The sequence below is a fragment of the Desmodus rotundus genome, chromosome 8 (genome assembly GCF_022682495.2).
Source record: "Desmodus rotundus isolate HL8 chromosome 8, HLdesRot8A.1, whole genome shotgun sequence".
Classification (NCBI taxonomy): Eukaryota; Metazoa; Chordata; class Mammalia; order Chiroptera; family Phyllostomidae; genus Desmodus; species Desmodus rotundus.
Window position 1 is genome coordinate 124385137 of NC_071394.1, and position 13446 is coordinate 124398582.

The window sequence follows — 13446 nt, forward strand, 5'->3', positions numbered from 1 at the left end:
TCCCCCCGGTTTTAGTGAGATACAATTGACATAGAGCACTGTATATAAATCCAAGGTGTAGAGCGTAACAACTTTATTTACACGTATTGTGAAATGATGACCACTAGTTAACATCTGCCATCTCACACAGATAGAAAAAAAGAGAGAGAAGAAAAAAATTGTTGTTTAGCTAATGAGAACTCTTAGGTTCTACTCTCTTAACGACTTTCAGACATGCCCTATAGTAGGGGTAACGATAGCCCTCACATCGCACATCACCGCCACACACTCACTTACCTTACACTGGGAGTCTACCATCCGATCACCTTCACTCAATCCCTCCGCTCCCCACCTGCATCTCTCTTTCTGCGGGTTTGGTTTCTGTTTGTTTGTTCAGATTCCACACGTGAGTGAGATCACACAGCATTTGTCATTGTCTGACTTAGCTCACTCAGCGCAATGCCTTCAAGTTCTATACATGTTGTAACAACAGGCCGGATTGCATTTCTTAATAGCTGAGTAATACTCTGTTGTAGATGCAGCTGGCTCTCCGTATATGTGAATTCCTCATCTTTGGAGTCAACCAACCATGGATCCAAAAAAAATTTTATTTTGAAGTTATGCTCTTGCCGACACGTACTATGTAGACAGGCCTATAATAGTTGTGTCAGTGATGAACACGCACAGACTTTTTTCTCGTCATCGTTCCCAAACAATACAGTATAAACAGCAATGCACGTAGCACACACATTGCATTAACTGTCGCAATAACCGAGAGATGATTTAAAGTATATGAGAGGATGTGCTGAGGTTATGTGCAAATGCCGTGCTATTTCAAATGAGGGACTTGAGCATCTGTGGATGTGGGTATCTGGGGCTTGTGTGTGTGTGTATGTGTGTGTGTGTGTGCCTGGAACTAATCCCCTGCAGATATAGAGGGATGCCTCTATATATCACAACTTTATCTACACGTCTATCGTCAAATACTTAGGTTGTTTCCATGTTTTGGCTACTGTAAATAATGTTGCTATGAACACGGAGGTGCAGATATATCTTTGACACAGTGTTTTCACTTCCTTCTGATATATACCCAGAAGTGAAATCGCTGGACCATCTGGTAGACCTATTTTTTAATTTTTTGAGGAGCTTCCGTACTGTCTTCCATAGTGGCTGCGCCAATTTACAATCCCTCTGGCAGTGTACAGGTTCTCTATTTTCCCCATCCTGGCCAGAATTGATCTATCACCTTGTTTTTTAAAAAAGAATAATTTTTATTTTAAAAGTGATCCCTGATAACATATTTATGCAAATATAAAAGTCTGTTTTCCACCAGCATTTCATTTTCTGTTAGGAAAATAAATCAAATTTATGTTTTCTGAGGGCCAATGTTCTATTGGTCGAGGTCAAAAGCAGAATGTAAACGTACATTAAGCAGGGCTCTGTCCTCAAGGAACTCAAAGCCCGATTGGAAAATAAAGGAACAGACTCAGGGAAACTCCAATAACTCAGGAACTAGACAACACAGTCCCCCACAACAGATGTGCTGGCTTGCACCAAAGACAGCATGCCCTACAAGCCCTGAAGACAGGCCTCTGTGGCCAGAGGCCCTGAATAGGCCTCTAAAGGCAGATAACCTTGGGGTCAGCTTTGAAATGTGGCAGAATTGGTGCAGTAGAGTCTAGAAGGCAAAGAACGAGACTCAAGCAATAACGGAATAACAGACAAGACGGGGAAAGTGTCAGGCACACCTGAGGGCTGGTAGACTGGTGGGGGGGGGGCAGTGGGAAGAGGGGATTACAGGAACTACTATAAAGGACACATGGACAAAACCAAGGGGGAGGGTGGAGGTGGGGGAGGGAGGTGGGTTCAGCTGGGGTGGGGTGGAGGGATGGGGAGAAAAGGCATACAACTGTAACTGAATAACAATAAAAATTAAAAAAATAAAAAGACCCTCCAGGTACACAGCAGGGAGCCCCTGGAATGCAGATTGCAAGCAGGTCCGTGTGTGTCTGGGCACGAAAGGACTGGTAAAACCAGCCTCTGCAGAAGATTAGTTTAGTGATTATGTGCAGATAGGTTCCAGAATGTGATAAGCACAAGGGTGATTTCTGCTTCAGGCAACTGCATAAATAAGAATGAGAAATGAAGTGGCTGCCGCCTGGGAGGAGGGACTCTGGGATGCTGAAATTTCCACTTGCCTCAGATCCAGTGTCACCAGGCCTATTGCAGGGTCCCCCTCCTAAACCCTCATGCATCAGTTCAACCTGAGATTACCTAACCCTGAGATCATGAGGTACTGAAGGTGGGCCAAGTCCAAGAACCCATGAGGTAAGTATTATGCGGTCTTCGTTATATTAGGCTCTTCCGATTAAGTAAAAATGTGTTTTAAGAATATCAGCTTCATCCCCTTTGAGTTACCTCCTTGTACAGTAGCACCGTGCAACAGAAATATGGGAACCACATACGTATTTCTAAATTTTTAGTAGCTATGCTGAAAAAGTAAGAACAGGTGAAATTAATCTTAATATACAGAGTCCGGCACAAATAACACCTCTTTTAATTATGAAATCTTTTATTACAAAATTATAAGCATGCCATTCTGTAATGTAACAATATCACACTCAAGCACACCGTATGACATTTTAGGTGAAATGTTCAAATCAAAACTATAAATTATTATACCAATATTATTACCCCACCAACCACACTCAAGCAGGTGTTACTTCTGATGGACCCTGCATTTTATTTAACTTGATATATGTAAAATATAATTTCAGCATGGACTCTATATAAAAACTATTGATGAGAGTTTAATGTTTTATATTGTCTTCAAATCCAGAGTGTGTTTCATACTTACAGCACGTCTCAATTCAGACTAGTCACATTTCAAACACTCAATAGCCACACGTGGCTGGTGGCTCCCACCTGGGGCTGTGAATCTTAGAACCTTGCTACTCAAAGTGTGGTGCCTGGGCCAGTAGCATCCATATCACCTGCTAGAAACAAGGACTCTCAGGCCCCACTGCAGACCTAATTCATCAGATTCTGCACTTGAATAGAATTCCCAGGTGACTCATAGGTGCAGAAAGGTTGAAAAGCTCTGCCCCATACATTTGGGAAGAGAGATATAGCATACAGGTATAACTTGGAGCTATTGTGGGTTCTGTTCCAGATAACCACAATAAAGTTGAGCATTGCAATAAAGCAAGTCGTCATCTTCTCGCTGGTGGAGCGTCTTGCCTTCACTTTGTAAAAAACTCAACGTCTGTGAAGCACAATAAAGAGAAGTGCAATAGAATGAGGCATGCCTGTGTGTGGGGTTTTGATTACTGCACATCAACATTTCCCCACCTCATCCAGGTTCACGGCCACCATATCTCTCAGCCCCTGCTCCAGACACAGATCTAAACCAGAAGCACTGCTCCTTGATGCTGAGCACTATGATTGGCTCAGGCATGTCATGTGACCCAATCAGAGTCAAGGAGACCCATGGAAAGATTCCACTGTGCTTGAATGAAAAAAGCTGTTCAAGTTCAGGACCCACCCTGGAGCATAATGGGAGAGCCTGCCTATATGTGAAACCTGTGAATGGAGGAAAAACCAGACACTACTGACCTCATCAGAACCCCCACTTCAAGCCTTACAGCTTGACTTTTCAGACATGTGAGCCAGTAAGTTTCCTTTTGTTTAACTAGTTTGGATTGTGTGCTAGTGAACTACCCGACTCCTCTCATATCCAAGGCACTGCCTGACATTCTACCTACACTCTCAAGGAGAACATAGTAGGTGAGTCAGTGGAGAAGAAGAAAGCACAGACTTATTTTACAGATGAGAGTACACATTGAACCAGCTGTAAGTGATTACCTGTTGCCCCACGGCCGACTTTGGAGGGGCTCCGAGAGTCAGCAGTGAAGGAAGAGTCTCCAGTGGGCAGTACTCTGCTGAGCTATCAAAGGTACAAATCTAATTTGACTAGTGGGCAGTGGCTAATAGGATGGCCAGCGACTAATAGGATGGCCAGCTGGTTCAAAAATTCTGAAATGAAAGGATTAGAAAATTGGTGACAGGGAGGTCCAGGGGGAAGATGGCCTTCTCGTGATACATAGAGTGTAAAGATATTCATGTCCCACATGAAGCTCATCCAAAGGCATCTATTGTAGATAAGACTCTCAACAATCAGGAGACAAGATGACCCAACCTGTGGACATCAGATGGTCTCTTCCTCAGGTACCCTGCTTCTTGGTCAATAGACCCGTTTACGAAGTGGCTTGGTGACAGGAAAGGAGACTGTGTACGGCCTCAGCAACGTGGAGTTGCCCTCACCGAGCTGATCTGGCCACTGCCACCGTTTCCTCTGTGGGAGGGGTTGTAACTACAAAATCAAAATTCTTCAAAGATAGAGATCCATGCAGGTTGTCTGTTTCTGCTTAAATAAGCTTTGATGATTTGTGTATTTCAAGAAATTTGTCTGTTTCATGTAAGTTGTTAAATTTATTGGCATTAAGTTGTTCATAATAGTCCCATATTATCCTTTCAATATCTGTATAAACTGTAGTGATGTTACCGCTCTCATTCCTGATATTGGTAATTTATTACCCATCAGTCTGACTAGAGGTTTAACAACTGTATAGATTTCTCTCAAAGAATCAGTTTTGGGTTTCATTGAGTTTCTCCACTGATTTTTGTTCGGTATTTCATTGATTTCCACTTTTATTTCTTCTGTATTACTGTCATCATTACTTCTTTTCTTCTGTTTACTTAGATTTCAAATTACTTTTTTTCTATTTCTTAAGATGAAAGTCGAGGTTATTGACTTGCGACTGGTCTTATTTTGTAGCACAGGCATTTAGGGCCACACATGTCCCTGAGTGCTGCTGGTGAGTGCCCACCATTTTTATTCAGAAGCTGTGTTGAGCCTTGAAATGGCAGCATTTCAAGGAGGACCAGCCAGATGCCTTTGAACACGCTGGGGAAAGTTACTTGCCTTTACAGGAGCTGACACACATCGTGGGGATGGATTCCCCCGTCGCCACTGCCAGCCTGCAGTATCTCTGCCAGCCCCTCCGGTTGCCGGATCTGCAAACTGCCTCACCCTATGCCCGTGATGTCCCACAGGACCCCGCTTCCAGCCAAGCACCATCTTTTATGGCAAATAAAGTGTGACAGTGGCCTCACACTCTTAAAATTCCTGGCCTTACCTCATACCCTGCCATCCAGAGAGAGCTAGTTCGGTAGAATAGAGGACTGGCCTGTTTAAAGTCTCAGTTTATAAGCCTTAAATCAGCGACAAGTATAGGGTGCCACCTCCCTCATAACCAGAATGCACAGCTTGGGGAAATAGGTAAAGGAGGGGGTGATGCTCCTGCTTCACCAAATGAACTACAAAGAATTTTTTAGATTTTATTTTTAGAGAGAGGGAAGGGGATGGAGAAAGAGAAGGAGAGAAACATTGATGTGTGAAAGAGACATCGACCGTATGCTCCTGGACCAGGGGCTGAACCCACACCCCAGGCATGTGCCCTGGTCAGGAATTTAACTGGTGACCTTTCACTTTGAGGGACAGCAGCCAACCAGCTGAGCCACACGGGTCAGAGCTACAGATAATTTTTGGTTCTTCCCATCTCTGTCACCCTGGGCTCAGTGGGTTTGGAAGTCCTAGTGCCAAAGGAACAGAACCATAGTTCCATTAAATTGAAAGTGGGAACTGTCTCCTGACTGACACCTGACTTGCTGTGGAAAAGATTGTCCCCAGAACCTAGCTTCCCTATCTTTCTTTTATTAAAAGATTTTATTTATTTACTTTCCAAGAGAGAGGAAGGGGGTGCAGGGAAAGAGAGGGAGAGAAACATGCATGCCCCCAACTGGGGACCTGGCCCGCACACCAGACATGTGCCCTGGCAGAGAATTGAACCAGCGACCTTCCAGTTCACACGCCAGCACTCAACCCACTGAGACACCAGCCAGGGCTCCCAATCTTTCTTAAGGAATAATTTTCCTGCTAAAGACCACAAAGTCCTGTGTGGCTAAGGTTGGTAGACTAGATGATTGGGAGCTAGAAGCTACATCATGGGGATGGTAAACAGGATGGGAAGGGCCTGGGCCTTGGCACTATGGGGATGAACTATCCATCTAGGCCTTCTTATCCTCAGACTTTTATGTCAGAGAGGAACCCATTTCTATTCTGGCTATTGTTATAGAAGGAAAGCTAGTATCCTCCTAATGGGATTTCTGTTGCTAGCAACAAAGCAGTCCTAAGGAAATGGGCTTGTTGCAAGTCCCCCACAGAGCTCATCCGACCACAGTCCCACCGCGTCCAGCAAGGCCTCCTCTTCGCTGTGCTGTGGGCCCTGCCGACTTTGCTGCTGAACATTGGCCCCACGGTCTGCCTTGGACCACTACTATCCCTGACACAAAGGGCCCTGTTTCCACTCCACTGCTGGCTGTTAGGGTGTACCCGGCTTCACTGAAGGGCTGGCTGTATCTGGACACGTTATATACCTTCCATATAGTCTAAAGCACAAGAAAAGTTAGAGTGGGGATGCACACTTGCCCTGTAACTCAGAGGTGCAAAGACAATGTAGCTTGATTTCTATAATCTCATCTTTCCCATGAGCCCCTGCCTGGTTGTGTGGGAAGGGGAGATTTAGCCTTGCCAGTATACAATATATGAGCTTCTTTTGGTTCAGACAGCATCTTTGGGTATAACTTGGTCTCTCCCAGGTAAATACTGTGTCTCAGGTCTGTTCCCCTTCCCCTCTGATCTTGCCATATGGTGTCGGGGAGTCAGGCACCCAGGTCAGGAGATGCTCACATGTGACCTTGTGGTAGAAGGAAAGGACCCCTGTGAGCAGGCCCTTTTACTGTCCTCTGCTTCTGCCATGAAATGCCTGGCCTCATTCCTGAGGTCCTATCACCCCCTGCTGAGATGCAGGGCCCTCATTTGGCCTTTGGAGTGTAACACCAGCACCTGGAGCCAAAGTCTACGGTCCTCACCCTTTTCCACAAAGTCCTACCTCTGCAGCCTTTTCACCCCAGCTCTCTGTACAAGCCTTAACAATACCTCCTCATGAGGAGCACACGGGAGCTTTTGTGCTCCTGTGAGGGACTGGACGTGGTGTCCTGGTGTTCACGGGCTTAGACTCTGCTCTCTGCCATTTCTACATTATTGTTCCTACAGTGTGTTGGACATGATGCAAGGCCAAGTGCAACTCTTCTCCAAGCGACTTTCAGCCTCCCCCAAGCCATACCTGGGAAGGCGGTCTATACGCCTCTGATGTTCTTTGGTTCTTCATAGTTCCCATATTGTCTTGGATGTTCTATAGCTTCTCCCAGTCAAGATTTGGATGAGTTGGGGAGGATGTAGAGGAGGGGTGCTTGGCACTCCCAATTTGCTTCCTTCCAAAGTCTCCCTGCCAGGTGAAACATTAACACACCATACAGACCATATGCACCCACATTTACAGGTGAAATTACCTAACTACACACTAAGAGAACAAGGGTTTTTTTCAGCTGCAACATAGCGTATACAGCTTTACTTTCTGAAATCTGACTCAGTGCTTGCGCAATACGCAGTTAGTTCCTCCTCATTTTTCTGCTTTGAGGCTGTGTCCCACAGCTTAGTGGGTGCCTAAGAAGGCCCATGATAGCACTATTCTGTAGTAGTTACCACAAAGATGCCACATCTTTCAAATTATTTTTCTCCTTAGAATTTGGGTGGGTGAAATTGTTGGGCAGAGCATTCTGTAGGACACTTTTACGTAATTCTATGTAACGGGTCAATGTGGACTTTACTGGCCTCATGTCCGACTAGATGCTCTGTGTGAGGATGGCATGGGGCGGTCAGGGGTGCTTTGGGATAGCACCTACCTGAGACAAAGTTATTTCCAAAAGACTGAACCAGAAGAATCTGATAATAGTAGGATAACATAATGCCTTCTCTGTCTGCTGGGTGGGTGGCCACAGTATAGACTCTGCCCTGAGGTCGTGGACAGCCCTCCCTCTGTCATGGTCCACCGCTATTCACCAGGGAAGTAACACCAATTCTGGAGCCCAGGTCCCTTTGGGTGATGGAAGACAGTCTGCTTCTTTTTTTTTTTTTTTTAAAGATTTTATTTATTGTTAGAGAGAAGGGAAGGGAGGGAAAAAGAGAGGGAGAGAAACATCAATGTGTGGTTGCCTCTTGCACACCCCCTCCTGGGGACCTGGCCTGCAACCCAGGCACGTGCCCTGACTGGGAATCAAACCAGATATCCTTTGGTTCACAGGCTGGCACTCAATCCACTGAGCCACACCAACCAGAGCGACAGTCTCCTCTTTATGTTTATTTTTTAATCTTCACTAGAGGGATGCTTTCTATTAATTTTTAGAGAGAGAGAGGAAGGGAGTGAGAAAGAGAGAAAAACATCGTTGTAAGAGAGAAACATCTATCGGTTGCCTCCCATATGCACCCCGACCAGGGATCGAACCTGCAACCTTTTTAGTGTACAGGACGATGCGCCAACCAGCTGAACCACCCAGCCAGGGCGAGACAGTCTCTTCTTCAGACAGACAGCTCACAGCTATGCACGTGGAGGATAATTCACAAATGCCTATGCACTACATTTGACACCATTTCTTGGTGTCCTGAAATTTCCAACTCAGTGCCCAGGCAGGCAATGGCCTCTCTAATTTTGGTAGACCTGAAACCCGAATTCACCTGTTCACTTTGGGTGCTAAAGGCAAACAAGGCTTGACAATCCCCTGAGAATCAACGAGAAAGCCTTCATTTCCTCAATCCGATTTTGCGATCAGAAATTCGGCAGCTCTACGAGCAGCACATGTGAGCCACACCCTGCGGGTGGCGGTTGGAACCTGTTTCTCCTGAGCGAGTGGTCCTGAGTCAGACATGGGGTAGGCACTGTTGCTTAACCTCCGTGCCCATAACGCTTTAGAAATGCTCTTCCCACCAACTCTTAAGTGAAGCCATCACTCACTGAGCACTTACACAGGCCAGGTGCCGGGCTAAGCACTTCTAGGAATTTCTGCAGGCAAGTGTCTTAACCTTTCTGAGTTTGTTTCCTCGTCTGTAAAACTGGCACAAAAATATCACAAGGCTATTTGACTGACTACACGAGATATTTATTTTAGCACATTGCCTGGTCCACTGTGGGCACTTAAATCTCCTATGAAGATTTTATTGAGCTTTTTATCTGAATTTATGTTATGAAACTAGGCATTAAATTACATCTGTCTGAACTGATTTAGTTGCTCAGTTGAGAGAGTGAGGGATATTGACTTATCAGAAGATACATATGAGTATTCAGTTCCTGAGCTTACTAATGAGATAGCTGTGTTTTTGAGTGTTTTTATAAACTCTACCCACGCCTCAGAGATTCTGATACTTCTGACTAAGGCTGAGAATTAAATGGTATATACAGTTTTGAAAATTTTCCCTTAAAGGAGAGAAGTGTGGTTCTTCATAAATTTCTAGACTGTCATCGTACCGGCAAGGCTTAAGGTGGGCAAAAAACCCAAACAACCAAACCCCAAACTCCACGAAAATCCTTTGCTTCCTTTCCAGTGATAGGGTATCCCCCATGCCTCGTGGGCAACCCACAACCTAATTTGGAGTGCAGAATATTCACAAGCAGAGAAGATGGTGGGGACGTGGCAACATGGGCCGTGTGCCCAGGAATGGTCTGGGTTAAATGGTAAGTGTACATGACTTCCCTTGGGGCTGGAACAATCTCAGAAAAAGCATTCAAAGTAGGGGGAGGGGAAGGTGAGCCACCAGCTGAACCTGGCAGAGCCGGTACGACTTGGACAGGTGGAGCAGAAGGAAGGTGGCATTCCTGGGCGGAGGAAGGGCCTGAACAGTGAGGCAAAGGGAGGCACAGTGAGCGCTGGCTGAAAAGAGTGAAGTCCCCTCCGTTTGAAAGAAGGGAAGTAAAAACCTCATTTACTGCCTGAGCCATGGGAAAGCAGACTTGAAGTTGTGCAATACGCTTTAGCAGAGCACGGAGACAGATGTGAACCGTGGAGCACTGGTGTGCCCATCAGCAGGTTAGAAACTAGACCGTTACCTGAAGCGGGCACATCTTCACGTGCCCTACCCGGGCTGCATCCCTCTCCCTTTCCCTAAGCCGACCGCCAAGCTAAGCTTGTTTGTTTCCTTGCTCTTCCTAAGTAGTATTTCAAACAGAAAAGTTTATTCAATTATGACTACTTTGTACCTTTATGCGAGTGCAGTCACACTGTGTGTATTCTGTTACTTTGTCCTCATTAGCATTGTTTTGGGGTTCGGCTGAATTGTTTTACATAGCTGTGGTAAGTCCATTTTCACTGCTGTTTAGTACCCGTTATATGAATATGTTCTCAATCTATGTGGGTGATGTTCTTTATTTAGCTATCACAAAGCACGCTGATCTAGGTATCGTTGTATGTATTCCTTGGAACGTGTGAGCAAGAGTTTAGGGCATACACGTAGGAGTGGAACTGCTAGGCCACGGGGAAGTACAGGTCCTGCTTTTCTAGGTAATACCAACCTGCCTCCCAAGCAGGCTGCATCAGTTGACATTCCAGCTAGCAAAGGACCAGGAGTTCTGTTGCTCTTCATCTTGGCCAACACTTAGTATTCTCTGGCCTTTAAATTTTGCCTATCTGGTGAGAGAAAAATGGTGCTGCGTTTTAGTTTTAATTTGCATTTCCTTGATTGTTAATGCAGCTGGTGTTTATGTTTATGGGCCCCCCAAATATTTCTGTGGAATCAATCTTAATGAATTACTTTGAAAAATTTACATTGTTAGGGTTATACAGTATCAGAATATTTACTCCTTAGAGTTCAAACAATCCACATGAAGCGAATGTGTATTACACCTCCGTGCATCTCCCAGACCTTATTCTACGAATTCACATACACGTATGTTATGGACTAAGGTTTGTGTCTCCCTCAAATTCATGTGTTGAAATCCTCACCCCTCAATGTGATATTAGTAGATGGGGCCTTTGGGAGGTAATTGGGTCACGAGGGTAGAGACCTCATAAATGGGGTTAGTGCCCTTATATGCGGAAACACACACAAGAGCTTACTCCAACCCTCCACCACACGCACAGGGATGCAATGAGAGAACGGCTGTCTACATGCCAGGAAGCCGGCCCTCCCCTGACACCATATCTGCCAGCAGCTAGATCTTGGACTTCCCAGTCTCCAGAACTGTGAGAAAAAAAATTGTTTGTGGTTTAAGCCACCTAGTCTGTGGTAATTTGTTATGGTAGCCAAAACTAAGGCAATATAGAAATCTAATTCATCTACAACTGGCTTGTTTACCTTAATTGTTTGCTCACTTAACTTGAGCTCATTAAATAGGCACAGTGCCAGCCTGGCTGAACCTGAAACTACTCTCTGGCTGAAAACAGCATGATGTCAAAGACTCTGCTTTCTGCACAAACTGATTTTTTTCTCCTCTACAATAACCTGTGCACCCACCTATTTCTTATAGGCTCTGGGCACCTGTCACCTTGGACATTCATTTCCTAGGCTCACCAGGATTCCAACTTTTCACCAGGCTCCTTACCTTGTTCACGTGTCCTCCACGCTCATCCCCCACTGTTCCAGAAACACGGCGGAAGCACACCTACGTGAGGCATGGGTGTCGTCCTTCTCACAATGGGAGGTGACCTTATACTACAGGTGACATGTGAAAAGGGACGGACGGGGAGGGGGAACAGACTCTAGCAGTGTATAGTTGGTTCTGGCACTGACACGGAACTGCTGAGATAATCCGCTTACGACAGAGACATAAAATCTTGCTTCTCTTTATGTTCAGGTTTCTCATAGGGCACACATTAATTTCTAGACTTCAAACACTTTCATTAGCGGAGCCTATAAAACGTGAATGATTACAGCTGCAATTACTGCTTCAAGGAGTCACTAGTCTGGAAATCAGTCCTTTTCCTCTTACCCTGCAGGGGCTAAAAGCAAAGCACAAGGCAGTTAAGTTGCTTAAAGGTAACAAAGAAAGGGAAGCGTGAATGTCCTTTCTCTCCTGGGTTTTCAGTCCAGACAGCGATGCTCAGTGGTTTAGGTTTCCACATGGTCGTAGATGCTGTCCACACTGCTCACATCCTTTGGGCCTCCTACTCTGAAGTTTGCTTTCAGAGAGTTCTGGTACACGTGGAGGACCGTGTCTCTCGCCCAGGTGCCTCGTCTGACTTTGAGAGAGTCCGTTTCCCAGCACTGAGCCTGGTGGAAGTGCAAAGGAGTCCGTGGGTAGACACCTCGGCTTTCCCACCTGTGGCACAATTCTGACGTGTGCTCATTTCTCAGCCGTGCACAGCGGGACTGAGTCCACACAGTAACCCCTCGTTAATGCGCCCTTTAATGACTTTCCTTCCTTTCCAGTCCCCCTCCCTCAGAGTGCCTGTCCGAGTCGCCTCCTAAATAAACTATTTGCATCTAAATCCTGATTCAGAGCCTGATTGGGGGAGGAACCCAAACTAAGACAAGGACTCCTTTGAAAATGTCTGGAAATCAAGGTCCCTCTCCCCAGGAAAATGTGTCATACTTTTAAGAAAGCTTGGTAAGATTCGGTGATATTTTATTATTAGGGACAGGGCTCCAGAATCACCCTAGCTTCACTTCTCCCCCTTCCCCAGAAGATTGCTGAGGGAGCCAAGCACCGCCACCTAACAAGAATGAGAGGATTTATTGATAGCTTCGAAGTGCCTAAAACCCTTTTATGCCGTTTCAAACACTCCTTGCAGGGCTGGCTCCCTCTCCCTTATTTGTTTTTCTCACAGTGGCCTTGTCCACAATCCCCAACACATGGCGGTAAAAAAAGGTGTCAGTAACGGCTGACGCCTGTTTCTACAGCAAGGTGCGTGCTATGCTGTCATACTTGGGAACTCTGGCACCTTTGCTGCGCCTGTAATATTCTATCAATTTCCACCGTTTGAAATCATGTTAACTTGGCAGGCTCTGGTACAAATGCCACCTCCTCCATGAAACAGAGATCATCAGCACAGGGCTCCCAGGGCCTGGCAGGGCCTGGGTGAAGGCCTCTTCCTTATGACTGCAGCGGGTCTGGGTGACGTTCGACCAAGAACCCAGTCCACGTTCAGACACTTGTTTCCATTTTACCAAACGTGTTCAATTTTCACCTCACTCATTTTGCCCATGAGCCTAAGTGGTCAATCTGAGAAAACTGAAGTTCAGTGAGGGCACACAAAAGTCAAAGCCCTTGAAACGGGCCAAATCTCACTTGTTTAATGGATCGAGCTGCTTCAGGGGGTTAATCCCTTCCAAACTTTCCAAGGCCCCCGAGACAGATGGTCATTTGAGCTCCAGATCCAAAGTTGAGAATGGACAGAATTCACTCCCAGCCCCAAGAGATTGTTGAGAACCTCCATGGGCGCTGCAGGGAGAACTTCCGCCTGGAAAAAGTGTCGTCACAGGGCAAGCTTCCAGTTCCACTCCTTCTATAGCCCAGA